Source organism: Dromaius novaehollandiae, chromosome 25 (assembly GCF_036370855.1).
Source record: "Dromaius novaehollandiae isolate bDroNov1 chromosome 25, bDroNov1.hap1, whole genome shotgun sequence".
NCBI classification, from domain to species: Eukaryota; Metazoa; Chordata; class Aves; order Casuariiformes; family Dromaiidae; genus Dromaius; species Dromaius novaehollandiae.
The window spans coordinates 3,818,127-3,845,806 of NC_088122.1; the positions used below are offsets into that span (position 1 = coordinate 3,818,127).

At 47.2% G+C, this 27,680-nt stretch overlaps 1 long non-coding RNA gene across 1 annotated transcript in view; it reads left to right on the forward strand.

The window, feature by feature from the left end:
* The window catches only part of LOC135323615 (uncharacterized), a 55,423-nt gene that overhangs the window by 15,541 nt on the left and 12,202 nt on the right, over positions 1-27,680 (forward strand). Inside the window, exon 3 of the long non-coding RNA XR_010385085.1 lies at positions 12,760-12,867. This is a non-coding gene — a long non-coding RNA (uncharacterized LOC135323615). The remainder of the gene's footprint in view (positions 1-12,759; positions 12,868-27,680) is intronic.

Here is a 27,680-nt window from a genome sequence, read left to right on the forward strand (position 1 = left end):
TGACTCCTTTCATCTGACCGCAGCAAAGGAAAGTTTGACTGCACGGTCTCTGTCATTCTGTCTGCAGCTTGGCACCGCTCTGGAGGAATGGGCTGCGGCAGGCCCCAAGCTTGGCAGTCTTGTCCTGGTGACCGTCTCGCTGGTGGGATGCCGTGCTCTGCAGTGGGGCTTGTGCAGTGGTCTGTGTCGCATACAGACGTGGTGGGGGAGCAGCTGGCCCCAGACACTGAAAAACGTTTGCATGTCATCTTCATATTTTGTCTTCTTTTCCTGATCTCTGCTGAAAGCCTTTTTGCTAAGGGGAAAACTTGTTTTTGTTTCCTTGATGCAGACTGCTCTCTGAACTCTGCACTTACTCCACATGTAAGTGTTGCGTCCCAAGGGTGTCTAACCCCTGTTCAGTGAAAGAGAAGCAGTGGCTTCCCAAGGAGCCTCTGCTGGGTCTGATCGGCCCTGGCCTCCAGACTGTTGGCTGTGTGAGACACACGGTACCAGGAAACATTGCCATGTCAAAATGGGAAGGGTCCTCTTTGTACCAGAGATCTGAGTGCGGTTGGCTGCAACGTAATACTGCCTACTGATTCTCCATCAGGAATGCAGTCTGGATGAAAGCCAGCGTCCTGCCCAATGCAGTGTCTCTGTGGCATCAGATGTCTCAGAAGGAAAATCAGGAACCTAAGGCATATTTGACATACCCTAGTTTCTGAGGCTACACTGCACTGCCAAGTGGCTTGCCCCAATTCCAGTCTGCTATCCCAGTCACCGGTTGTCCACAGGGTCTACCTGTGGGCTCTCACCCAGCCATTTCTTCTATGGAAAGCTAAGCCCAGGGAGGGGCTGGTGCTCACGGAGGCCGAGCCCATTGCACAGTTTGCGTTTGGCTGTGAGTCGCTCAGCCTACCCTGGCTCGCCTGCCTTTCCTGGGCCAGTCGGGCAGCCTCCCCCCTGCACCTCAGCCAGGCCTGGAAGCACGGCCACAGCATCTAGCTTTAAGCTACAATAAGCTGCCTGTAACAGGCTCCAGAACAGCCTCACACATCTGTGTTCCTGCTTCTCCGCCGTTCTGGTGAAGGACAGACATCACAGGGCAAGGGAGATTCAGACAGTTATCATGACATGTGGGAAGCAGATGAGAGCTCCTGCCCATAGCAGGGTCAGACTGCAGCACACCAGCCTCAGGCTGCCTGGGAGCTGAGGGGGAACAAAGCCACATTACTTAAAAAACCACAGGTGGAACGTATCTGTAGCCGTGATGCAAACCACAGGCACCTGAGGGTCGGGTTTCCAGTATCCACTTGATGACTGAAGGGAGCCTTCATCTCAGGCAGTCGTGGGCCAACAGGCAGCCTGGCGTGAAGTGCATCCCTTCGGGGCCAGAAGCACCTATTCTGTTCTCCAAGGAGGGACCTGAAGAAAGGGCGAGGGAAGTTCTCTGAGGCTTCACAAGGACCCAGCAGGACAGGGTCATTTCCATCAAGCCTCTAACACACTGGTGACGGGCTGGCTCTTCCCCTAATCTATGCTTGTCAGACCCCCTCTTCCTGCAGTCTGACCTCCAAGCTGCCAACTGTTCAGGGACCTGGGGATGCCCTTCAGGCCCTGCCTCTTCTCCAGGATCCTGGACATAGGAACTCTCTGGCTCACAGGAGCTTCTCAGCAGCCAGGCCCAGGTAGTACTGCACATAAAGGTGCCGGCAATGCCTGAGGTCTGGAGCACCAGTGACGGACTGTCTTAACTTTCTATCACACACACTTTCCCCTTTCTGTCATCTGGGCCCCTGGTGAAAACCCTGAGTAGAAGTGGACCCAAGAGATTGCTACAAACTCTGCTTCCTACAATTTTCTGTATTGACAATTGTCCATTGATGTTTACTCTCTCAGTATGGTTTGTGATCATCCCAATAGCGATGTTCTACCACATTCTTCTAACCCCTAATGAGGATGTATATGATACAAAGTCTACAGCCATTTTCAAGTCAAGCTAACAGAGACCAGCTGTTTTTCGCCTATCTACCAGACCCAGTGCAGATGGAAATTAGATTGGACTGTCAACATTTGTTCTGAAAAAAAAAAATGTTCACAGCTCCTTGTTAGCTTACATAATACTTAAGAAAGGGCTGTCTGCAATTCTATTAAGGAATTGTTCTGGATGCTGAAGTTAAATGTAAAAACAATCAATCACTGGGTCAAAATATATGGCCATCTAGCCCAATAAATTTTTACAGCAGCGTCTGACAGAAGTTGCTTAAGGGAAGCGTGTAGGAACAGAGAAAGCATATAGGATACTTTCCCCAAATACTTACCCAGCCCTTAGCAGTTTTCAACTTAGACATTTCCTGAGAAAAATGCACTATCTATATTTGAAGTCCTCAGTGGAGTCATCTTCCATTTATTTGTCTGATCACTACGTGAATGCATGCAAAATGTTTTTATCACAGTGTCCTGTGGCAAGGAGTTGCACAGATGAACCACGTTATGTGGAGTATTACCACTCTGTGCTAGGCTTGAGCCTGCCTTAAGTGAGTTTTATCTGATCTTCTCTGGCTTTTGTATGGAAAGATACTGCAGACAGCCATTTCATCTTTGCCCTCCCATGACATTCGTGACTTTACATATTATCCATCAGTCATCCTTGTTTATTTAATTGTTCCTAGCAAAGAAAACATTCCACATCCTTGACTATCTTTTTCAGTTCTGCTATATCCTTTTTGAGATGGGAGATGAGGAGGACCAGAGCTGAACATGACATTCAAGATGTTGGAAAGCCATCATTTCACACAATAGCACCTGATATTCTGTGTTTTATTCTCTGTTCTTTCCTCAACATTTGATTTGTTTATTTTTGAGAATTGAAGTGATGTTTTCATAAAACTGTTCATTATAATCCTAACTTTTCTGAGTGGTAATAGTCAGATCAGACTGCTGTTTAGTGTGTGGTATGAAAGGTATGAATCCTTTTCCCCATGTTCATTGCTTTCCACTCAATTGCACTTAATTTCTTGTGTTTTTTGCCACCAGGCATCTCAGTATCTTAAGATCATTTTGCTGCTTTTCCCAGTGATCTGTCTCCCTACTGCCCTAGACCACTTTGACACCTCTCTTTTCATCCTATTTTTCAGGTTGTTTATATAGGAGACAGGCAGTGCTGGTCCCTGCAGAGCTCTAGTAGTGAACTCCCCACTATGAACACACTTTTTTCCAGGTCTTTTAATCATTCTTTTTTGTTCACACAAGGCTTTTCCATCTTTTACTATAGCATCTTACTCTCTGAAATGCCTTTTGGAGATCCAAGGTTATTTTATCAATGGGATTTCCCTTCTCTCATTGATGATCCTTTCAAGAAGGTCAGTAGCTCTGCTTGGGAATGAGCCCCACTTGCAAACCTATGTGAATGCCTCCAAGTATATTTATTTAAAGCCCCACTAGCTTTATTTTGAGCAATGTCAGGTGTTGCTCCCAGCTCTCTTCTGGAACTCTTTTTAGAAAATGGTGTTGCATTTGCCGCTGTCTGATGCTCTGATATGGGGGGGGGATATGTGAAGAGTTTATCAAATTTACAGCTCGGATGTATTTCTTTCTTCTAAAGATCTTTCCGTACCTGCTCTTTGCTCTCCTTGCTCCCCCTTGTTTTTTCTCAGGTCTTTTCTGACAAATTGTGTATATTTGCTCCATCCCCATGCTTTTGCATCCTTCAGTACATAGTCCTCTGGAAATTATTTTATTTTTTAGATTCTTTTGAAAAATCGTCCTCATTTTTCAAGCTTCCATTCCTGAAAGTAAATACAACTTGGTGGGGGAGAGGGTGTTTTTGGAATGTGGGTTTTGCTTTATCTCTGAAGAAGCAGGGCTGGGCTGAATTAGTGTTTGGATGGGAGACTAGTTGCAAATACTTGGTGCTCTAGGCTTAAATTTAGTTTGGGGCTCTCCAGTACAAGAAAGATTGACTATACTGGAGCGAGGCCCATGGAGCGCTCTTGGGGCTGGAGCACAGCACCTACAAGGAGAGGCTGAGAGGGCTGGGTTAGTTCGGCCTGGAGAAGAGAAGTTGAGAGGGAGATCTTACTGTTGCCTACAACTACCTAATGGGAGGGTACAGAGAAGACAAAACCAGACTTTTCTCAGAGGCGCATGGTGAAAGGGCAAGAGGCAATGGACATGAGCGGAAACACAGAAAATTCTGATTATATGTAAGGAAAAACTTTTTTACTGGGAGGTAAAATCTGGCTTTCCTGCTTTCTTTGAGCCCTGAGAGTGTAGTGTCCAAACAAATGTCTTCGTTCCATCACTGATACGTGATTCCCTGTCTGACACCTATCTCCCTTCTTAGAAGTTAACTTCTACACTTGGTCCTTTCCAAGTCTTCAGTATCTCCCCATGCTCCAAATGACTGGATTTGCTGGTGGCCCTGGGTGCAACTGCCACCTCTGGATTAACCAGGATGGTGTTCCTTAAGCCCAGATAGTTTAGGAGATGTAACCTTCCTCTGTGCACTCTACCCTGCAAGCATTTCCCCTGTTCCTGCTGCTAACAGTGCTTGCAGTTGCCCTTTTAAGCAGAAAGAGATGCAAAGAAAATATAAAATACGTTGGCCTTCTCCACATCATCTGTCTACAACATCCCCTCTCCACTGAGGAGCAAAGCAGATGTTCCTTAGTCTACTTCTCACTAACAAAGTACTTACAGAGCATTTCTTGTTGTGATCTGTCCCTTGACAGTTTTCTTTCATTTTGTGCCTTTTTGGTTTTGTCAGCACAAGCTCATGCTGTTCGTTTAGCCTTGTCCTTATTACTCTGACCTAGTTTCCAGTCTCTGTGCAACTTCAAACGCAAGTAAGGAGCAATGAAGAGCTTACGATTTAGCCATACTTCCTCTAGTTCCTGTGCATGGGGATATTTTGCACTTATGCCCTCAGAAATCTCTTTCAGGAACTGCCAGTTCTCCTTTTGCTTTCACACTTCCAATCCAGCAAGGAAACTACCAAGTCTTTGACTTCACTGAAGTCTATTCTGTTTTTCTGTTCTCCCTCTTTCCAGTTTCAGGATCATAAAAATCGCTCAGTTAATGGTTGCTCACTCAAATTGCTTTCCATGTTCGTGTTCCAAACATCTCATCCTTTTTTGTTAGAAGCAAAATAAATCTAGAAATCTCTCTTCTATTGGCTTTCTCCATTTTCTTTTTCAAAATTGGTCACCAAAGACCTTTGAAGAATGGAGGGCAGTTCCTCAGCCTTAACGCTGTGAAGAATAGCTGACCTTTCTGATTTTCTTTGGCTATGGAGAAGAGACAGCTGACACTTTTCCTTGAGAACTGATGCTGCTGCAGCCAATTCAGCTGTATATTGTGGTTGCTGTATAGCTCAGGACTGGCCCAACCACAGGAGCTCTCTGCTGAGCTGTTCAGCAAACGTTTCTTCTGCAGAAAATTTTTCTTTTTAATTTTAAGAATGATCTTTCTTTTGGAAAAAAACAAAGCATTTTTCATGTTTTTTCAATGAAATACTGAAAATGTGTGTGGTCTACATAGCAGATTTTCTCTTGAAAAAATATTTTCATGGAAAATTATCAGTGAGCCCCAAGTTCAGTAGGAACACAGTGAAGCAGGGCAGCAAATCCAAGAGCTGATGTTGGCTGAGTGGGCAATGTAGAATAGTCTGTTGAATGATAGCGCTTCTAAGAAAGAGTCTTTGTTAACAACTGACCAGAGATGCAAGAACTTGCAGGATCCCCACATAACCCTGCAGCAAAGCTGCTCCTGGTCCTAGCTAACTAAGCCTCTCAGGAAGCTGCTGAACTGATGAAGTGCAGTCTCCCATGGATCAGAATCTCATGTTTGGATACGCTGGTACCTCATGAGGCATGAGATGCAATCCAAGCATTTCCCTTGCATTGAGGGCAGATGCAACATCTCTTTCCCATGTGCATTCTGTAACAAGACAGAAGCTCGCACCTTTTCCTCCCTGGGGGCACCAGTAGACTCTCTCCTATAATTCAATGAAACATGAAGGTACTTAGCATAATTTATGACTAATTACTGTCAATTGAAACTTTGGAAATTTAAACTTTAACTTAAGCATTATCAGAGTTACTGAAGAGAGGGAACACAGCATGACAGTTAAAATCTTGTTTCCTTATGAAGCCATTCTGAAGACAAAACAAAAAGAAAAAAGTAATTTCATTTCCATGTGTTATAGAAGAGAGAGGGAGAAAACAGGCAGAATATATCTCTGGTCACTTGTAAGCTGTTCACAGACAGTGATGGAAATTCTCCCAAGCACAGTGCAAGGCAAACGCATTGATGTTGTAAAATGGTTTCAGCTCAGAATAAGAAGTGGTCTTTGCTCTTTGTTAAGAAGACAAGTATCTGGAGTGAGTGGAGGGTGAGTTGGTTTTCCTCCATGATTTTCTTCTCTGGTCCTGCTTCCCTTCTGGCTGACTAGAACTTCAGGGACCTTTGGAGAGTTCCAGCAGAAGCACCTCTGGATGCTTGAAGATGCCGGGTGTGTGGGCAGGTCCAGCCAGTCTCCTTCCCACATGCTGGATCCCAAAGTTCTTAGTTCCCTATCCCTGAGCTTGCTCCCCAGGCTGCGTACGTGATGTCCCTTGGGCAGCAGCTCTCTTACAGCTTATTTTTAGACAACAGCTTTTTCCATGAGGACAGAGGAAGAAAAGGAAAGAAATTTCTCCCTCTTCTCCCCTCTCCCCCCTTGCCTCTTTAGTCTGGCCTAGCGAGTGTCTGAGAGATGTTGGCAGCCACTAGTCTCAAAGCCTGGCAAGGGCCCAGACCAACAGCCATTCCCTCCTGCTTCTTCCTCCCCCCAGTCCCAGAGCAGACTGGCTGACACTTGATGCAAGGGAAGTCCAGGATTCACCTCCACTCACCACACTGTGTGCTTGTGCCGTTGTGTCACATCTCACATCTCTGGAAGGCTCGGATGAGTTCTCCATCAGCCGTGGTAGGATAACCTTTAATGTGCTTTATCAACTCTTGCCTAACTTGTTAATTCTTCCTCTCAGACAAGAGTGTGACCAACAGCCGACGTTCCTCATACACTTGTGGTCACCAGGGCAAGAAATAGACTGGGAGGAGGGTTTGACTTGTGCCTACTTACTGGGGTAGCTGTAAGACGTGCCTCCCAGGCAGGGAGATAAAAGGCGGCGAGTGTGCAACAGGCATCCTGACTGCTGCCTTTGATCTGTGCCTCGCACGGCAGTTGTTAAACAGACTGTGGTGTTTGGTCTGGCCAGGACACAGCCCTGCTCTGGGGGCCTGGCTGGAATGTGCTTGAAACCATTTGGAGCACTAAGCAATAGTTCATGCCAGTTCAGACAGCGCTGGGCTGCACTCCATCAAGGAGAGCTGGAGATGTTAACTCTCGCATGCCCAGGCTGAGAGAGAGTCCGCCAGCTTGCCAGTGGGTGCTTGAGGTGGCTACAGAGCTCCTGATCTGCTGGGCCAGGGTTTTATTTGCCTGCAGTCAAGCTACCCGGCCTAGGGAAGCAGCTGCCGGGTGAAAGATCCACTTCTGTTGCAGAAGCAGTTGTCGGTCATGTTGCCCATGGTTATTTCCTTGTAAGTTTGGAAGCTGCAGCATATGTTTTCTGCTCTGCTTTCCAAAGGGATCCTTCATCCAGGGGCATGGACATTTTTTGCAAACCATCGTTAGGGCCACGAGGATGATTAAGGGACTAGAGCATCTCTCACATGAGCAGAGGCAGAGGGAGCTGGGACTGTTCAGCCTCGAGAAGAGAAGGCTCAGGGGGATCTTATCAATGTGTGTAAATAGCTGATGGGAGGGTGTAACAAGGATGAGGCCAGACTCTTTTCAGTGATGCCCAGCGACAAGACGAGAGACAATGAGTACATAATGAAACAAAGGAAATTCCACTTGAACCCAGGAAAACGCTACTGTGAGGGCAGTTGAACACTGGAACAGGTTTCCCAGAGAGGCTGTGGAGTCTGCATCCTTGGAGGTATTCAAGTCTGACAGGACATGGACCCGGACAACCTACTCTAGCTGACCCTGCTTGAGCAGTAGGGTTGGACCGGATGATCTCTAGAGGTCCCTTCCAACTCTAACTGCTCTGTGATTCTGTAACCACCCTTTGCCTCCTGCCCTCCCTCCAAGAGGTGCTGTGCAGCCACCTGTCATGGTTTCGATTCTGGTGACTCACTGATCAGCAAAGAGAGATGGATAGGAAGTCACAGCTCCACACCATTAAAGGGGCAGGTGTGGTCTGGAAATGGCCCCAAAGCAAGGTGATCACTGGCCAAGGAGAGCGACAGATTCCATGGAGCACATGACCTTGCTCATCAGCTTCTGCTCTCTCCATTTGCCATCAGTACTAACTCAGGCCCAGCAGAGGTTGGTAATCCAGCTTCTCAGTGTGCTTGGCCATGCATAGGGGCTCGCTGGAGCAGATGGGTTCTTCTGATAGTCCCAGCTTGGCTGGAGAAATTTTCTCCAGGAGAAGTGGCAGCTCAGTTGTCACAACGCTAAGCACAGGCCTTCTTGTTTGAGGGTGATTCTCTCTCCTGATGAGGACCCTTCCCCCCGCCTTACCCAGGGACAAACCACTCTATAGGACAACACAAATGTGTGAGGTCAAAAGGCTGATATGAAACACCAGAGGGATTTTGGATTATCTGAATTCCCACAAGATTGGCAGCCATCAGAGAACTCAGAAAAGAAAAGTGCAGTGATAGTACTATTGGCGGTCCAAATCCTGGCTTCCCTGCAGTTTTGCTGGGGTACAGGAAGCATAAAGTTTAGGTTGGCCTCTGTGCCAAAATGGCAGGAAAAGGCAGTGAACACCCCAGATTATGTGTGCTTGAGGCTTTGGTTAACCCATAAAGGTCCTAAAGAAGAGATTAATCTGACTCTAAAACTAGATCCAGCGATGAAAATGGAACCAAACAGGTACCTGCTCTGGGACTGCTGCTTCCTCCAAGAAAGCCATGAATTAAAACCTAGAGTTGTCCTTTGGGGGGCTAAATAACCCTGGAACTTGGCTTTCTTCTGTCCTGCTCTTTTGACATGATGGAGGTGCACAGTACTGGGCTCAGACAACTGCTGTCTCAGGTGCGGTAGTGCCTACGTCTAGAGTAGGTCTCAATAGTTCCTTGAATCTCTACCCAAGAATCTCTGTTAGGGCATATGTAGTTACAGCACATTTGTTGCTCCAGCAGTACCTGAGCCTTGTAAGATAAAAGTCACAGGGATGAGCACTCTGTGGGAGGTCTCTATCCCCCACTAGCCAGTGTGTTGTCTCTGCTCAGTTTGCTCCATAATCTCAGCTGTACTTCTCCAGACCAGGCTTCAAATTCAAGGAGAAGTGACAATACAGTCCCCATGGCACTGCACACAGGTAAGAGCTGTTGCCTGTTCCCTGCACAGCAATTAGCCATTGCCTGTGCCCAGTAGAGCAAGAGCAGTTCCTTTCCAGACCAAGGGCTCAGGGCCTTGCTGCTTCTTCGAGGTAAGACAGTACTGAGAGAGCCCTGTCTGCTCTCCTCAAGCTGGGCCTAGAGAGATAGGAAGGGTTCAAGGAATCCCCATCCTCAGCATCACAGAGGCAGAAGGTTTGCTCAGCACCTTTCTGCCTGTGTTGGAGCTCAGAGGAGAGTCCTGCTCACTATCCCTGAGCAGCACTAGTATTTAGCTATGCTGCCTGAAGCAGGTACCAGAGTTATATCTCTGCCACCTGAACCTTCTCTGCCTGCAGAAACTGTCTCCATAGCCTTGCTCCTAGAGAGGCAAGGGTCTGCCTGACCCTCACATCTTTCTTGTCAAGAGGTGTTGCTCCCAACAAAGGATTCCTGGGGGCTTTGTCTGCCCAGTCGTAAATGTTTCCTACTATGTCTCAACTTTCAGAGTCACAACAAAACAATTAGCAGGGGATTAAGTGATTTCTTACCAATTACTCAAATGCATGATTTCAAGAAATCAGTGTGCTCTTACCAGACATGCATCTATCCCATCGAGAGGCTGTGATGTGGCAAGGGCAGAGAAACGTTGTGTATGGACCTTTCCAGTCAGCACTGGCGAGTTTGGGGTGTCTGCTGGGTGAGGCCCGAGGGAAGGCAGTGAGGAAGAATAGCACTTTACCATAAGCTGCAAAGTTTCAGCGGTGTGGATATTTTAGACTGATGGAAGCAAAGGACTGAGAGGGGCATCAGGAAGTTTTGGAGGCTCCTTTAGAAGTTCTCCAGGCGTCACAGCTGTCCTTGAAACAGCAAAAGAAGGAAATGAGTGCAAAAACAGCCCGGTCTGCAGGGGAAAATGTAGGCCAAGGCTGTAAGAGGAATCTACCCTACTCACTGCTGTGCCACTGACTCATTTATCTCCTCTGAGTTTCCCCAGTTCTCCTGCCTGTGGCTAGACTCTCTGGGCATGGTCTGCTTCTGCACATGTGGTTGTGATATGCAGGGCAGTGGAGTGCTGATCTCCACAAGTCTCCCAGGGCCATTGTAACAGTGACAATAGGGGCAGCAGCTCTTCTGAGCTGTCAGGCCCAGTTTGTGTGGACTCGAAAATGCTTTCACAGGGCAAAACAAAAGGAATCTTAACTTACAAAATGGGTTTTTTAGTACGTGGCGTTTTCCCCCCTTGTTTCAGAGATTGATGCCTGACCTAAGACAGATCCTTCCAAACCTTGAGAAGAGAGAGTCAGTGCTGTTTGGTGCTGTACAGTGCTGCTGAAAGCTTCAGAGAAAGCAAAACCAAATAAAATCTCTGTGTCCACCTCTCCAAGCTCTGGAGCTAATAGTGTATAACAGAGAGCTTATACCCTGATTGCCTTCATGTCTCTTGCTGACAGTCTTTGCAGTACCTACCTCCTAGGTGTTAGCTATGTTTAAGTGCACTGGAACAAATAAGCATGCAATGTATGATGATATTTTCCTACTAGAGACAGTGTTCCTACAGCAGACCGAACTCTGCTGTAGGAAGGTCTGGTGGACTCTTGGATGGGGATTTGCCATGCATGACTCTACACCTGCCTAGAAAAGCTGTGTTATAACTACTGCTCCATTGAGTGACTGCTTTAGCAGCATCTCATTATTTCACCACAACTATAGTCATACTCAACTCCAAAAAATGGCTCCAGCAATGTGTCACCTTTCCTTGGCTATGTACTTCCATGCGCCTATCTTGCAGAGGAAAATGGACTACAAACATTTCTCTCCAGGAGAAGACTTAGACAATTCCACGCTTAGGGAATACGCGCTCTCAGCTTGCTATCTAGACCTGTTCTCTAGCTGATAAAGACAACGGTACCCTGGAGGGCAGCGGTTCCTCTCAGTCTTCAGTATCTTTCTCCATATACCACCTTCTGGAAGTGCCTGTCTCTCCATTGGCCGGAGGAGTAACATGAAGCAGAGGTGGCTGCAGCACACATGGCTCGTGGTCTTGGCTCTTTTGCACTGCCTGTGCAGTAGGCACAAACCAAACACAGAAATGGGAACGCTAAGGAGCAGGAGCATCTTGCATTCAGTTCACATTGCTCGTCTTCGAGCTCTTTGCCTCTACCAGTCTCAAAGGGCAGCTTAAAGAGCTCCAGTACAACTGAGCAATTCAAATCAATGTGTGACAGAGCAGCCATTACTTTGTGGCCTGCCACTGTTCTGTGTCACCTAGTCTGTCTGAACGCCAGCAGCCACCGCGTGAGCTCCACAGCTGTGCTCTGCACTGGTTCAGAAAGAGCTAAAGGGCTGCGATTGCACTCGGTGGCAGCACCACTTCTCCAAATTGTCTGGTGGGGGAAGCTTTGCCCCAGGGTCTCTGGGGCCCCGTTGCCTATCTCCAGTGGACATGAGCGAGTGTATGGAAAGGACATTTGTTTGCTTGGTGAGAAGCACATTGTCTCTGGCTTCTGTCCCACTCGGTGTCTGGCACAGAGCTTGACTTGCCTCTGAATAACAGTGCACAAGGTCAGAGACAAAATGAATTTATCATCCTCTGTAAGAAGCCGAGCAAAGAAAGCAGGGGAAGGAAAAACTGCAGGGATATTTGGCAGAAGGCAGATGAGTTTTTGCAGTTGGCCAGGGCTGTGCTCAGAAGAGGCATTGGACCAGCAGAGGCATTGTGGGGAGCAGAACGGTGGGTGGGCTCTGTGGGTTCGGGTGGGAAAGGAAAGAGGAGAACACAAAGAAAGGGTGTTTTTTTCTGCCAAGGCCTGTACCTGAGAATGATTGCTGGCACAGGAGGTTTGTCCTGAAGAGAAGCCTCCACCAGCAGCCCAGAACGCGGCAGCAGCTGACCAGCAGCATGAGCGAGGTGGAGCGAGACACGTGGTGGGGGAGACGAAACATGTTTCCTGGCACTTCACCAAAGCGCCTGAAACAATTGCTGAACATGGAAGAGCTGAGCAAAAGGATCCCGGCAAACATAATTGCAATGCATCCCTGTTCTTCTCAGCCTTGTCAGTAGAAGGGAAGGCCTGAATGCTCCAGCTCTATTGTTATTTGGGAAAACTCGAAGGAATTTCATTACTGGCTTGTTCCAAAAAAAGCTACTTGCAGTTTTCCTTCCCAGATTATCCCCTACCTCCAAACAAACAAAGAAGTCTTTGAATGTTCAGAGACTCCATGGGAGGGGCTGTGCTGAGCCAGGGCTCTTCACTAGGAAGACCCCAGAGCTGCGGGGATAGACCTTTACTGGTATTCCTAGCCTAACCTATCAGTCTCTCTTTTCAACTCTTTGTTACCTTTGGGAGTTCGTTGCCAAATCTACAGCCATGCATCCCTTTTGTTTTCATACAGTATTGTAAGAGAAGTGCTGCTGGAACCTCTTCTGACCGTACTCCAGATTGCGGAACATCGTCACCATCTTTGGTTTTACTGCTGCGGAGTTTGAGTGGCCGGCAGAGGGTAAGCTTGGGATGCTTCTCCCTGATGCAAGACCTTTCTCTGGCTTAGGGTATGTGCCCCCTTGCCTTCCTTTGGCCTTACTTTCTGCTGAATGGGCCAGCTTTAGAGGCACACAATTACATCTCTTCTGATAAGTAAAGCTACTGTTTCCTGGAAACTGGCCACTTGTGTTTAGGTCCACACGCTGGAAAGGCTCCTGACTGCTCCACTGCACAGTGGAGTGATGAAAGGAGACAGAAGCAAACAAGGCAAAAGCTTTATAAACCTGAGGATCTCAACACAGAGACTGGATATCCTCCTAAAAATCTGTTCATTCCCAGCCATAAATTGCTGGGCTAGAAGCAGAGTTCATGGAGTGAAGATCCTGTCCAACACAGGGCGTACGCAATGTGACTGTGATGGTGACTTCTGACTGGGCAACATGGGGAGGGGAGAAGGCCATTTTTCAAAAACCAAACCCATCCCATTTCCTCCAGAAAGTTATCTTGCCTCATGCAGGACTAACTACAGAAGAGTATACTCTGAGATCAGTGAAGACAGGGAACACTGCCAATTTACCTGTTATACTTCTGTGCATTCACATGAGCCAGAGCTGGAGAACAGGCTAGGTGGGTTGAAATAGTGATGTTCTTACTGGTTTCATTCACATGGTGTGACTTCCCTTTCTCATGTGCAGACTCCAGAGCAACCTTGAGTGAGTAAAATACTTGTGCAGGTATGCTATGTGCCCGCTTTTCCCCAGTTTGTTTCTTGAAAGGCCATAAGCGTCCCTCAGAGCAGAGGCCACCTGAGCACACGCAGGCTGGGAAGCTATGCTGCTGGAGGAGCATTCCTCCCCTAAGAGATACATCCTTTGACTAGTTTCAGTTTTGGCTAAAAGTTTCTGGATATCCACTTTTCCCAGGAGCCCAGAGCAAACCTTGTGTCTGAACCTAACTGTACCTTTTGACAGGAGACCGAGGGTTTGGGACACACTCAGGCATAAACCTCCCACAGCATGGTAAGGAGCAGGCGTTTCAGACTGCTGCAGCTCCCTGGGTGCCGGCATACTGAACATCCTGACAGTGTAGTTCCTACCTGCAATCCCCTTTGACTTTTGTCTGATTTTGGAAGTTTGTACTTTTCTGTTCAACTCCCTTCTCTGTCAGGTTTTCAGCAGTCTCGCTGCTGAGATGGATGTGCTAGCAACAATGTCCATTACCTTGGGACATCAGCTGGTAGCCATGCACCAGAGACAGTACTGGGTACGACCTCTAAGGGAAGGTTTGGGCTGTGCGAAGTCATGCAAGGAGCATCTGCCTGTATGTTATGCAGAATGATCTCTGCCTTGGAATGTAACTTTGCACCAGGGACTTCCATTCCTGTGCTGCAGCCTAGCTACTATCTGGACAGCATGCCAACTTCAACTGCAGCCACTTCAGTTCCAGCTTCACGCTTCTCCCTCCCTCTCTGTGCTGTACACAAAAGGCAGCTGGAGTGAAGTGGGGAGAGAACTGAGTTACCCATCCCTGCTCTTCACTTGTGCTTGGCAGTCTGGGTGCCACTTCGGTCCATATATGCACTGCAGTACAAAGTTCTGGTTTTCAGGTGTTCCTAAGCAAAAATACTGTTTCTGAGTGTTTTTGGTCCTCTAAGAACATGTGGGATTGAGTAAAAAGTGTTTACTAAAGCCCTGTTTATCTTAAATAGTTGCTAATTCCAGAAAGCAGCTGGCTACATTTCCTGCGTTAGCACAGAGCCGTTAATCAGCATCTCAGGAATGCTGTTGCCATGAACGCCAAATTGGAAGATCTCAAGCTTTTCAGGAAAAGCAGTTTCTTTGGAAAATACTAATAAACATCTCTTGCAGATAAAGCTGAATATGCTTTAGAGGGAGAGTTTAAAGGAGTACTTTAAAAATACAGACAGAGCTGGAAATCATGAGAGTGATGTCATATGCCAAGGGAGGTGTGGGTGGATGGAGAAAGATGACATCACTTCCTGTCTGGTCTCTTAACACTGCTATAAATGAAGGGAGAGATTGATCTGAAACCTGTCCCTAGCTGTTAGGAGTTATGGAAACATAATGTCCCAGACTCCCCCAGAGACAGGGTTTTGCAGTTCATCTGGCCCCCTGACAGACATGAATTACGGCATAGTACTGCAGGGCAATGGACATGGTGTGTGTTGAGGGAATGAGTTAGAGCTTCGTGCCTAGCTGAGAGCTCGCTGTGTCGCAAATGGAGCGGAGAAGCTGACAAGGGAACTCTGTTGCCCTGTGACCTTGAGCATGAGTGCTCCCCCAGCCTCCAGCTAGCATCTGATAACAGAAGGGTGAGGCACATCCGTCACTATTACATGGTGGGCTGGAGATGATACAGAGTGCAGTCTAATACAAGCCCCACACTCATCTGGAGTGTCTTTGTGTTCTTTCCAGTCTCTCCCACACATGGGTGTTTTGTTGTCATGAAGCCCCAATACTGCCTTTCCCCAGGAAAAGGTTTCTCATTTATTTGGAGGGGTTTGTGAGAATGGATCTGACTGGAGATGCAGCCCCCTCTACTTATGACCACCATAAGCCAGGAAATCTCCTCTTCCTAAGCTGCTCTGACAGCTGTCTTTACCTGGGCTTTAGGGGAAGTAGAAAAAAACATCCTCTGAGGCGTGATTCCCCTGACCAGGGAGAACACATGGTACAGTTTTGAATGCCTGAAGCTTGAGGACAGTTCGGTTTCATCACTTCTACCTCATGCTCTGAGAAACACAGGGCATTGACACCCAGACACCCCCTTCTCTACAGGGTCTGTGCTCAAGGACCCTTCCTCTAAGGGAGTCTGTGCCCTCCTGAGACCCCTCTGTCTGGTGTGATGGTCTGTGTCCAGGGACCCCTCCACGCAGCGTCTGTGTCCTGGGACCTTCAGCTTGGTTCTGTGCCCACACAGACACCTGCCCTTTGAAGGGCACCTTCATTGCCACCGTTGCATACACAGTGCCCTCAAACAGGGCATCTTAACGACTTGGTGACTACCCCTGGCAGGGGCTGTCACACCGTGGTTCTGCTGTACGTATGCACTCCACAGTTAATGATGGCAGGACACCAATTAGATTAAATGGGCACAGCCAGAACGAGGACCCTGGCGTGGGAACAAGGCTGTTCTGTCAGTATAAATATCCTGCTCCCCTGCACACTCAGTCTTGCCTGGTGTTAGCAGCAGTGCAAATGAATAGAGTGGGAACAACCGAGGCGGGGAGGTGTCTGGTGGACCAGAGCAGTGGGAAGTAGCTGTTGCCAATGAGTTAAGAGGGGAGAAAAGGCAGGCAAGGGGCAGGGGGACTTTTAGAGGAAGTAGAGGGATCATGTGGTACTCAGAGATGGCACAGAAAGGGATCTTGGAATTATAATAGCTGGGCCTAGATTAGGGGCAGGGAGAAATAGCAGGCATGTGCCTGTGTCTAACTGATGCAAGAGTAGCAGGAGGCAGCATGAGAACTTCACCCAGACTTTGGAAATGAGACTGTTTCCTTGGGATCGCCAGTGAAGATGAGGTCTGGAATGATCTGCTTGGCCTCCAAAGCCCCCATCCTCACCATCTGCCTCGAGGCCTGGTTCATGCCACGGCCAGCAGCCTGGGTGTTGGCTCATTCCAAAGCAGGACTGAACTGTCAGTCAGCTTGAGCTGGCCGTGCACTGCCAAGACCCTGGGGAAGTGCCTGGATGCTCTGGGAAAGTCATGCTAGGGCCTGTCCTTAGTACATGACAGACCACACGCAGGGCCAGTTATGTCCCCAGCGGGGCTTTTGCCATAAGCCTCTTCTCCCCTCTTCAGTCCTCTCCTCGTCTCTCCATGGATGTCCATGCCTATCCCTGGCTCTGACTCCGTGCACTTTCAGGCTCCTCACAGCAATGCACAGAAGAACCAGCTGAGTCTGGCTCAACTGGGCTTCCCAGGATGTGTAGCAATCATCTCGTCTGGTTTTGAGGTTGTTTTAGATGACACGACACTCCACTGCATGATGCTCATTTCAGACCCAAAAGACTTTTAGTCTCGCCAGACTTCTTCCAAGAACATTATTTTCTCAGTTAGCATATTCTCCAACAGAGGTTCGTGAATGGCAATTCTCAGCCAGTTCAGTGTTTTTCTGGCCATCCTGCCACTCCTCCAGTACCAGCCTCCTTCCTGCTCACCCTCACTAATTCTCCTTCCAATCCACAGCTTGAACTGGGCTTTCTCTGCTCAGAAAATTCTTTCAGCTGCTTATTCATAAATTGGCACAAACACCAGTGAAGATTCAGCTTGTGCTCAGAAATCCAAGTTTTATTAAAAGGCAAAAGTTGACTCTCTAACTCTGACCTAGGTCTGTGAAAATGCCTTACCTTTGTCCCGTGGTGTTAGTTAAGATACGGAGATCATTACTATACTGGAGTATGTGAAGCTTTTCATCTAGTCCTTCTATTCTCTGTTGTTTTCTTTCTTTAATAGAGCTGTTAATGTTTTTAATGTTTCCCAAAGTTAGCAGATGAGGTTTGGCTCTTGCTCTACTTCTTGGTTAAAAAAGACAGAAGAATCTCATTTTTCTTCTACTGGAACATCTAGAACCTCTTAAACTACAAGAAGGCTCTGAAGATGTAGAATATGGACCCCAACTCAAATTTCTATTACTGCACCATAAAATTAGATTTGAAAGCTGATCCAAAGGGATGATCATAAATAAAGCAGTGTTGACAGCAGAACTAAAAATGACTGTCGTAATCTTTGCTTCTGCCCAGTTCTGTCTGTGGCCCCATCCCCTGCTGCTCCTGATTGGACTCCCTGGATGGACCCTGGAATTGCTTCATATCTTTGCCTCATCCAGGACTGTTGATGGACCCTGTTATCACCACCGCTGCTCTGGTCACCCTGCTCTGGTCACCCTGCTCGCATTCTGTGGGACTGCACCTGGTTGGTGCCCAGCCTGTGCTGCGGTTACCCTCAGCTCCCGGCTCGTGCTCCCTTATGGAGCAGCCCTGTTCTTGCTGATGCCTGACATGGAGCCTTATAGACTGTGTGGTTGAATTGGAATCTGGCTGGAGGTTTTGGGAAGGGTTTCCCTTTGTATCTCAGCTTTCTAGATCAATTTATCCTTGGAAATCGTGTTTATTTACCAGAACAAAGGAATTAAACTAAGAGGAATTCCAAGGATAATGAGGAACTCCTCCTAGCAGTTCCCTGTACCATCTATGTCTCACAGAAAAGGAAAAAGGGGGAAATGGAGCAGAACGTGCTTCACAATCCAGGTTTGATTTACTCTGTTTCATCTGTTGGTATTTCTCATTATATGGTGTCTGATAATGGGAATTTTCCCACCAGGTCTCCATCGCTAACAGATGGGCCCTGGACAGACAGCACAAACTGTTCCCCGCTGGTGGATAGTGATGTAAACAACTTCATCGTGTGTGTTCTGCTTTGTGTTGAGTTAAAGCACTGTTCACCGAACTCTTTCACATTAGCTGAAATAAAAATAGGCAAACTTAATTTGGTCTACAGAGTGAATCCATATTTTTATATGGATCCACTATCGTGGAGTCATTTTCTGTGTGCAACCTTGCCAGAATCTTGACTGACCAAGCTGCTGCGAACATCAGGCTGTCCGTGCTGGATGTGTTCTGCCAAAATTGGATTCCTGCTTGTGGTACACAAGCAAATCTCTGAGATCTTTGCAATTGGGCACAAGAGGCTTGTGGTATGTATCTGTTCTGGCAGATGATCAGTATTATGAAAATTTTCATATGAAAGTTCAGAGATTCAAAATTTGCCTTCTAATAATATTCTATTCTGTTTACTTAAAATGTGCTGTTGGCACCAGGTTCTTCAAATAGTGACAATTCCAGAACACACATAAGAAGAGATCACGTCTTTTGTTTATTTGTAGTTGACTGAGGGAAGGGATACCCTGTAAACACCCAAAGATGGTGAGCTGAGGTAGTGGCACCTAAGCTGGCTGTCTAAGCATCCTCACAGGCAGTGGAGATCCAGTCAGTGAAGTCTGGGGTGCTACTCATCTGGCCAGTGCACGTGTTTACATCAGGAGGAAAGGAATAGTGCCCCAGACTCTTCTGACTGTGCTGCCCGCATCTCCAGTGCATGCTGCTGCCCTGTTTACCACTGAGTGGGGCAAGTCTTGCTTTACTTGCTCGGAAAAGGACAGTGGAGACACCTGCACGTCCACATCGGGTTCTGGAGGTGGTTGGCACTTCCGCTATCAGGATTCAGTCTATAAGACAGATTTTTATACTGGTCACCATCTGATGTACCCTACGGGGAAAGGGAATTTCACTCACCAAAATTACCTAACACTTTTAAGAACTGGCAAAGACCAGATGCAGTTCAAAAATTGATCTCAATTCCATTTCTGTATTTGTTAGTGGACCCTCAACCCTTCTTTCCTTAGATACCAATCAAGGTGTCTCAAGATGGTCTCTGCTTTGTACCTCATTTCCAGGCACAGATGAGTTTTCTGTAAAACTCAGTTTCCACTTCTTATTTTAAAACTGAACTCAGCTTTCTTACTCTCTCATTTGAAAAGATTTATCAGAAGATGTATTTATGCCAATGGATCTTTGTACACCATTTCCATCTACCCCTTGAAGCTAGTCACTGATGTGATTCCCATTTAAAAGCTGGGCCCAGAAGTCACAATACCCCATCTGTGACCTCTTCAAGCAGGTCTAAATCTGGTCTGAAAAAAGATTTCCTTTTGGAAGGGAAAAGTAAGCAACTGTTAACAAAAAATAGGTGGGCAGAACAGCTTTTCCAAACTGAACTAGTATTTTTTCTCATCTGAATATAGAAACAAAATTCTTTACTTCTGTCTCTGTCGTGGCCAGGAGGTCGTAAAACACTTCCCATCCCAGAAAAAATGAGAGATACCATGCAGAGGATGTACTTTAAGAGATGGAATAGAATCTGACAGCTTCCTTGGGTAATGAAGAAGCCTGTGTAACTCTGTCCTTGTTCCAGACTGTTCATGCCCCAGAGATCTGAGAAGAAAGCTGGCTGTCTACCACCCATCTGATGTAGCATTCTGGAATTATACAATAGCTTCTGAATACTCACCGAGTACTTTTTGTTAGTTCCTCACTCAGAGAAAGGCCAGAGAATACGTTAGGCCTCTGGTCCGTACACTTAAAGGATTTGAACAAAGTATGAAAAAATATATGGTTTCCACTGTACTTCCAGTTCTGTAGAAGAGCGGTTGCCAGTCTCTGCACACTTCATACATGTTGTATTTCCTTTCAAAGCCTCCCTTGTGTCATTAATTCACTGCCCTGATTGCACAAACCATGTATCTGCGTTTGCTTTTCCAGTATTTGTAAGCTCAGAAAGAGCAAGTAAAAAAATCAGTGCTCTGATTATTTGTGCCTTAAATGGGCTGAGTATTTCTAAATAGAATGGAGATAGGGTCATTGGCTGTAGGTCCCTGTCACTCCTTGGAGGCTGTCGACTTTCCTCCATGTAGGATCATAAGATAATTCAGGTTGAAGGAATCTCAGGTCATCTAGTCCAACCTCCTCCTCAAAGCAGGGTCAACTATAATGTCAGACCAGGTTACTCTGGACTTCATCCAGTCTGGTTTTGAAAACCTCCAAGGATGGAGACTATATGGCCTTCCCGGGCAATCTTTTCCATTGCTTGACTGTCCTCATGGTGGAAATATTTTTCCATATAGCCAGTCCGAACCTCTCTTGTTTCAACTTATGTCTGTTGTCTCTCGTCCTCTCACCACGCACTACTGTGAAGAGTCCCATTACGTCTTCTCGATGACCTCCTCATAGGCCCCATGGGACTGCTGTAAGGTGTCTCCTAAAGCCTTTTCTTCTCCAGGCTGAACAAGACCATGCAGCCTTGTCTGCCCTTTTGCTCTCAGATCCTTTGCTTCACCAGGACATTTGCTTGACCAGCCATTCAGCTCCTGTGGATCCAGGCCTTAGCATTCACTTAGTGATGGGCCAACATGAATGAAGTCATCACTACAGCATCTTTGTGAAGGAGATAAGCAGCAGTCATCTTGATTTGGCACGCAGAGCAAATCAAGCAGACAAAACCATGACAAATCCCCTCTGCCTATGCTGCGACCTCCAGCTGCTCCCTGCTCTGGTGATGAAGCAGCCCTGAGAAGATCACGGAGTGCCTGGGGAACTTTATCACATCGTGGGGACACTTGCTGGAATGGAAAGGCAGCACTTATCTCTGTTTTATTTTTATTACTGTCTGAGAGGAGATTTAACAGTAGAATGATCATGTTACGAGGGGGAATCGGAAATGAATGAGAAGAATTAGGAGCAGGGGGTGATGGGGAGGAACAGAGAGCAGGCAGCAGGGGATGGACAGTGGGATAGGGAAGTATGGGAGACACAGGGGGAAGGAAAGAGACTGGAGGGGGTAGGAGCTGGAGGGACAAGGGAGAAGGGAGGTAGGGCACATAGGGGGAAAAGGGCAGGAGGGACTGGTGAGCAGAGAAGGGTGAGGGGGAAGGGAATGAGGGTGAAGGAAGGGATGAATGAGGAAGACGAGGCCAGGATGCAGAGGGAAATGTTAGGAGAGTGGGAGGAAAAGGATGAAGAAAGCCTGTTGCTATGGTGGGATGCAGGGAAGCAGCAGGGTGGGAGGGAGCAGAGAGGGGAAGAAGGATTCTGCAATTTTTAATTTGCAGTCTGGGAAATGCACAGACCAGATGGTTTTAATCTTGACTTGCTAAATATGTAAGCCAAGGCTTTTCCCATTGCTATGCACAATGTTTGTTATCCTTCCTGCAGAGCGCTCCCCTCTTTAGCTGGTGTATCAGTTACACCCTCCTGATAAAAGAAAGGAATGTCCCGCTTTGCCCTAATGCCTCCCTCCCTCCCTCCTGCCTACCCGGCCATGTACGGTCTGGCATGTTCTGTCCTCGGGACAGGGGGGCAACTCGCTCTTCCATGCTGGCTTTTGGGCTCAGGCGGTCGAAAACAATGGAGTTTAGGGAGTGCTCTGAAGTCTTTGCCTAAAATCTCGTTACCCTTCCTGGGATCAGTTACCTCTGCTTCTTCACTGCTTTGAGGGGCCCAAGAGCTGCTCAGTGGTAATGGCCTAAGGGAGGATAAAAGGAGTTGTGCAGCAGTCAGCCCAGGAGTGGCTCCATCCCTGCATCCTGGGATATCCTGTGGAAGATGAAGACTTCTTGGAGTCTGTCCGTTTGCTTTGTTGGCGTTAGCATATGTAGCACCTTATCTCCAGCCCATCAGCATGCAGCACCTCTCAGGAGAACATCAGTGTGCGTGCAATGCAGATGGCACTTCTTTGTGAGCACCAAGCCTTGCTCGCCTGCCCAAGTGACGGTGCTGTCCTGGAGCAGTGAGCTTGATTTCCCTTTGCCGCTCTCTGGGCAGGTCGCTCCCTCCCAGGCCAACAGCATGTGGGCTGTGCTGTAGCTTCAGTCACCACTGATCCTTGAGGCTTGAGGCTCTGTAGAGAAGAGGGCCCTGTGACCTGTACTCAAGGCCAGCACAGGTGATCAGAGTGCTTTGAGGGAATGTAGAAATCATTAGACTGAAGCAGATCAGTGGTCCTTGTGGCCCTGTGTCTGTTCTCCTGGACTAAACATCCCCATCACACATGTGGTTCAAAGCTGTCTGAAGAACGGACCCCTTGTTCTGACTCTTGTGTCCCCATTAGAGGCTAGAGTCAGAGCTAATGCTGAGTCCAGCAGCATCTCCAGGTGCCTCCTTTCAGCTGAACCTCTAGAGCTTTGCACGTGATACTTTCTGATCAGCAAGTTTTGAATCCCTCTGAGCCTTGAAATGTCACCTTGTACAGATGCTGTTTGTCACTTTGTCAAAAGCCTCAGTAGAATACCTTTTTCCACCAATCTTTTGACGTGGTCAAGGAAGATGTTTTGTTCTCTGTAGCACCGCATGCCAGTTACTGCTCATAGCTATGTTGTCTTCCAGATTTATGCCATGATTAAGTTTAAGTTTTGTGACTCCTTTTCTCTACTTTTATTGGAATTGCTTACAAAATGTAATACTGAGCATGCACTTTGATCTTTGCGGGATGAAGACCTTCATTGCTTACAGATTTTTGCTCATATTTATTCTATAATATTGATAGGAATAACAGAGTTATTAAATGTTTTCATTTTCAGCAAAGCTGTGTCCAGCCTTTCCAACCTGAAGTGTAAGGTATCTTTGGGAATCAGCTTAGGAAATAATTTGGGCTCCCCGACACACTCCTGAATACCAGCCAGAGGAGAAATGATATTTCTCTTCTCCTGTTGAGTTGGTTATTTTCTATCATCTAGTTGAGCTGAAAAGATTTCTGGGCATGGTAACCCTCTCTCAGAACAGGGATTGGGACCCAACGTTAGAAACTGTTTAAGATGTGTCAGTTTTCAGAGATTTTTCTGTGTGTGTGTGTGTTCAGGGAGGTTATGTGTCCGGAGAGCTGTGCAGTTACAACTCAGGAATTTAACACGACCACCTCAGACATTGTTTTGCACTATGGGTTCAGGGAGAGCAAAGCAACAAGTGTCATTTTTTATATCTGTGAAAAGGAGTTGTAGTATCCCCAGTGTCCTGCAGTGGTTTTGCAGGAGTGAATTGTTAGGGATCGCCTAAGACAAGGTCAGTTGTACAAAGATTGCGTATCATATCAAAACAGGAATAAATTCCATCAGCGATGTGTTTGTATTTCATTTTCAGTGCTAAATGCAGTTGAAATTATTTCTCCAGGAGAGTTTCAAGAATTCAGTGAACTAATGTTATCTAACAAAGGCAAGTAGTTGGAGGAACAGGACCGACTCCCTGTCACTGGGTGCAGCTGACCCCAGTCCTCTGCTTGTCCTCCTGGCATGCAGATAAGCTGGCTCACTACTGTTTATCTAAAGCTTGGTTCAGACTCATGCAATGCAGTGCATCACGTAACAGGTGGCTCCAGTCCCCAAAAGTGATGTCATGGAGGAAAGCAGTGCTTTATCTAACAGCAGACGAGTAAAAAAGGCAGGGCTCTTTTGTGCCAAATTGGCCTTGCTGTTGATCTGGCTCCTTCCTAGGGATGTAGCAAGGACATACATAAAAGCAAAGGGAAAAAAGCCTAGGGACTGAAATGCACACATAACATTTTGATCAAAGCAGCCAGCTATTAGAGAGCTCTGTTGAAGTAAGGTACAGCCTTGCATATATTTAAAACTTTTAGCCCCTTTGACCTCTCCCTAGAGCCTACTCTGCATTCCAGGCCAGGCCAGCTTTTTGAAATTAGATGGTGCATTGCACTACTTTTTTCCATATGTTTTTGACATCTTGCATCAGTTAGTGCTTATTTCCCTGGAAGTTTGGCTCATGTCCAGGATTTCAAGCAGATAACAGTTGAAGGTCTGATTTTGAAAGGCAAAACATTTTCAGATGAGACACTAAAGTGAGAGTTAACATAACCTTTCACCCTGAATTTGCTCATGCAGCATTAATGGAAAGGTGGGACAGAGCATCAGGAAATGATAAGCTCAAATTTGGGGTGACAGATAAAAGCACAACTAGTCATAGGAAGAATGAAAAAGCAAGGTGTTCAGATCATCCCTCACCCTTGGTTAGATGAAAGTAAGAAAATTAAGAAGGGATTTATGAGTCTGACATTAGGATAATTATTGCTTTTGTGGGAGAGGCAGTGACTGAAGCTTTTACCACAAGAGAGGTGCAAAGATTTCCCGTGAGTAACAGGCAGGAAAACTGCATCCTCTCTACTAGTGTTTGAAATCAGAGACAAAAGAGGGAAAAATAAGTCTCTGTTTCCCAGCCACTAACATGATGATTTCAGAGCTGGTTCTCAAGATGCGCATGTAGAACAAGGTAGGAAGGAAATTTTTTCAGGAGAAGAGTGAGGCATCTGCCTTGTTCAGGTTCAGAAGATGTAAGCGCAGCCCAGCTCACTGCATGCCAGGCTCTGAAAGGAAGACAATTCTGCTGGTGGCGGCAGTACTGGGTTCAGAAAAAGAACGGGGCCGCTGGCCTTCCTTTCTTGGAGGGAAGGCAAAATAGTTCTACTACGTGTATCCGTTGTCTTAAAGTAAATCGTACAGTCAGAGTCTAAATATTCTGTCCACAGGACACTTGTCTTGCTCCCCGGTGCCTTTGGGTGTGCACTATAAACATCTGCTTTCCTGCAGCTGTGAGCTCTGTAGCTTCGCAGCTCTGGGACCTCAGTCATGCTCCTTCAGCTGGACTCCAAACAGCACAGGTCCCTCTGTGGGGTGTTGAGTCGTCTTTGGGGGCATGCAGCTAGCAGCTGTTTTCCAGTAATCCAGGATGCTTTGTCCAAGACTCAGCCACTGACCCAACTTCCAGCCTTGAACAGGCAGAAGAAAGTGGGGGACAGCCCTGAGCTTAGCATGCTCCAAGAGATGGTCCAAGTATAGGAAAAGCTTCTGTGGAATTTATAATGCATGTCTCGTCCATGGAAAGAAATGGACTACTTCAATACTAGAAGCACAATGAAGTTAGTAATATGCCCTTGTGGCAATGAAGGCCAACCACGTCTTGGGCTGTGTTAGTACAAACATAGCCAGCATTTTCAGGGAACTGATTCTTCTCCTTTGTGCAGCACTCGTGAGGAAATATGTGGACACAGTGGCCAGTGTGTGGCCCCCATAAGAACTAGAGCAAGACCAGCAGAGACTGCTAACGTGGTCAGGGGCTGGACCCTGACATGAGGAGTGCTTAAGAGAAGGGGGCTTCTTTAGTCAGGAGAAGAGAAGGCTGAAGGGGGATCCACTTGTAGTCTTCCACTAACTAACGGGCTAAAGGCTTTGTGCATCCTGATCTAGCTTTGGGTTTAGTCCTTCTCTGGGCAGGAGGTTGGACTAGAGCATCTAGAGGTCTCTCCGAACCTGGTATGAAGACATGCACTCAGTGGTCCCTCACCTCATGCTGCTCTACTGCAGGACGTCTATCTGTCAGCCTCTGTCGTTCTGGTCTTCTGCCCCTGGAGTACGACTGCTGGGAGTGTGGCTCTACCCAGGCACGTTCCTAAGTTATACCTAGTGTTACGTGCCCTTCCTAAGAGAAATGTGGGTGACCCACAATCATGAGACTCAGCACACAGAACACTTGAGATCCATTAAGCACTATTCAGATGGGGTGCCAGCATCTTACTCATATCGGAAATTAGAGCCATCGTCTCTTAATATTTTGGTGGGCAAAGATCATGAAACCTGAAACTAAAACTTCTGTCTGAGTGAACAAAGGATGTGCTCTGTGTTTTGTAAAGCCTAAACTTTGCATGATGCTCAGGCCTGCTGCAGCTGCAGTCTCCAGCCTGATGCACTATGGATGATAACGCCTGGTCTTTATGTCACGCTTCAAGCTAGGCTTTTATTTACATTGTGTCTGCCCTCTTTTCCTGGGAGATTAGACAGAGATACAATAAAATGCTGTATAAGCTTTTATTTGTTAAAACATCACAAGTTTTATTGTGTGCTCATGTTTATAACGACCTTGCCTTTCACCCCTGGGGCCCAGGCTAAGATAGGGTCCAAAGAGAAAAGCATTTGGTGACCACAATTTTGAAACACATAATGTGAAACAGCTTAATGTAATTGGCAGCCTCCATAGAGAAGGGGCCCAAGGCTGATGGCCTCTGGAGATAGGATTACCTGGGGGGGGGGTGTGAGGGCACAGGAGCTGGGGGCTTGCCAGGGCAGGCCTGGGGTCGGAGTTCGGGCAGGGTTAGCGTGCTTTGGATTGCAGGCAAATCAGAGTTCACAAGCAGTAAGTAATAACATCGAGACCGAGGCTGGGAGTTCAGTACCCTGACTGGGATGGTACCAGGCCCTCGCTCATCTGATTGCCTGAGGAAACGCAAGCTCAGAGCTGCAGGAACTGAAAGAGAGAAATGCTGCACGAGACCACTGCAAACACTGAGAGCCCATGGGGCCAGAAGGGTCCCTTAGGCCATTTTAGCTAGGGCACCTACATCCGCGAAGTGCATCACCCTGCACTTGGGACCACCTACATTTTGGAGCCTGTTCCCTAGATGTTCATGCAGAAGCAACGCCTGTGGACAAGGGAGGGACCCTGCTCCTCTGAGGGACTTGGTCTTTTCAACACCGCTGAAGCAATGACTTGTAAATCAGATATAGGAGAGCAGTAGCACTGCTAAGTCAAGTGGCCTCATTTGGACAGTTCCTGCCTCCCACAAAACTGCAATAACTCAAGGTCATAGAATAGTCTTGGAGGGGCACCCACTATCTTCTGCTGAAGCTGGACCATGGCAGGACTTCTGTATTCCTGAGTTGCCTGCTCCAGGCTCCCTGCTCAGCATCAGGGAGTTTGGCCTATCAGTCAGGGGCACCAGTTTTGTCACGGAAACTGTGAAGACAGGCTGGGTCTCTGAACACACCTGTGGGGACCAGCACAGGGTGCTGATGTTGCGGCACCTGTGTTATAGACAGACATGTATCTTAGCTCTCAGACATGTCCCTGTCTTGAGAAGGTTGTTAGATACTGCCTGGAACTTCAGTACCTTTGAACACTGGCACGGCACTTCCTTGGTGCTCGTTGGTTTGTTATTGCATGGAGAATCCTGCTGAGGTTAGAGAGGAAGGGACACGAGCTGGTCTGGATGGAAGAACCTGCTGGGGGACAGCATCCTCTTGCAGAAGTCAACACTGCAGGAGAGATTTACACACTTGATTCCTTTCTACCTCCAGCAGGAGCATCTCCACTTACAGATTTCTTACCTGAATGTTTTGGTTTTCAGAGCATTCACACTTTGCAGGAGATCTTGTCCCCCTCACTCTGAGTGTGAAGGGGCAGGTTGGACAGCATGTTC